Raw genomic sequence first — 655 nt, forward strand, 5'->3', positions numbered from 1 at the left:
TCCACAGGACCCCTCTCCAAGAATATCCCGTTCAGAATGCGGGCAATCTCATCGGCAATGCCTGTCCTCAGCTCCCTCCAAATGACCAGCCGGCCCGGCCCGCAGTCGACCTTGCTGAGATACATTTCCTGACGGTAGTGCGTCACATCCACAGCCAGTCTCCTCCAGTTGCACTCTACTGAGAGGTTCCCCTGCTCATGCCCACCCGGGGCGGGGTCAATGGACTGGCATCTGTCACATTTCGCGACCACTTTCTTAACGAAATAGGTATTTCGTCTGCCGTTACGTTATGAGTTCAAATTCTGCCGAGGTCGACTTAGCTTTTCATCCTTTAGGGGTCGATTTAATAAGTACCAGTTACGCACTGGGGTCGATGTAATTGACTTAACCCCTTTGTCTGTCCTTGTTTGTCCCCTCTTATGTTTAGCGGCCTGTGGGCAATATATACATATTAGAACAAATGGATAGACAGGAAAATTACCTATCGCTAATCTTCATTTAGGCAGCTACCATGTTCCTGCATTTAGAATTACATTCAAACTTGGAATTAACGCGCAAGTTCGACCTGAGCACTAATTGTATGCTTCTTTTATCTTACATCATCTGACAAAATTGTATTACCTACAATTATATACACAAACATACATACATATAT

This window comes from Octopus bimaculoides, chromosome 3, assembly GCF_001194135.2.
Source record: "Octopus bimaculoides isolate UCB-OBI-ISO-001 chromosome 3, ASM119413v2, whole genome shotgun sequence".
Classification (NCBI taxonomy): domain Eukaryota; kingdom Metazoa; phylum Mollusca; class Cephalopoda; order Octopoda; family Octopodidae; genus Octopus; species Octopus bimaculoides.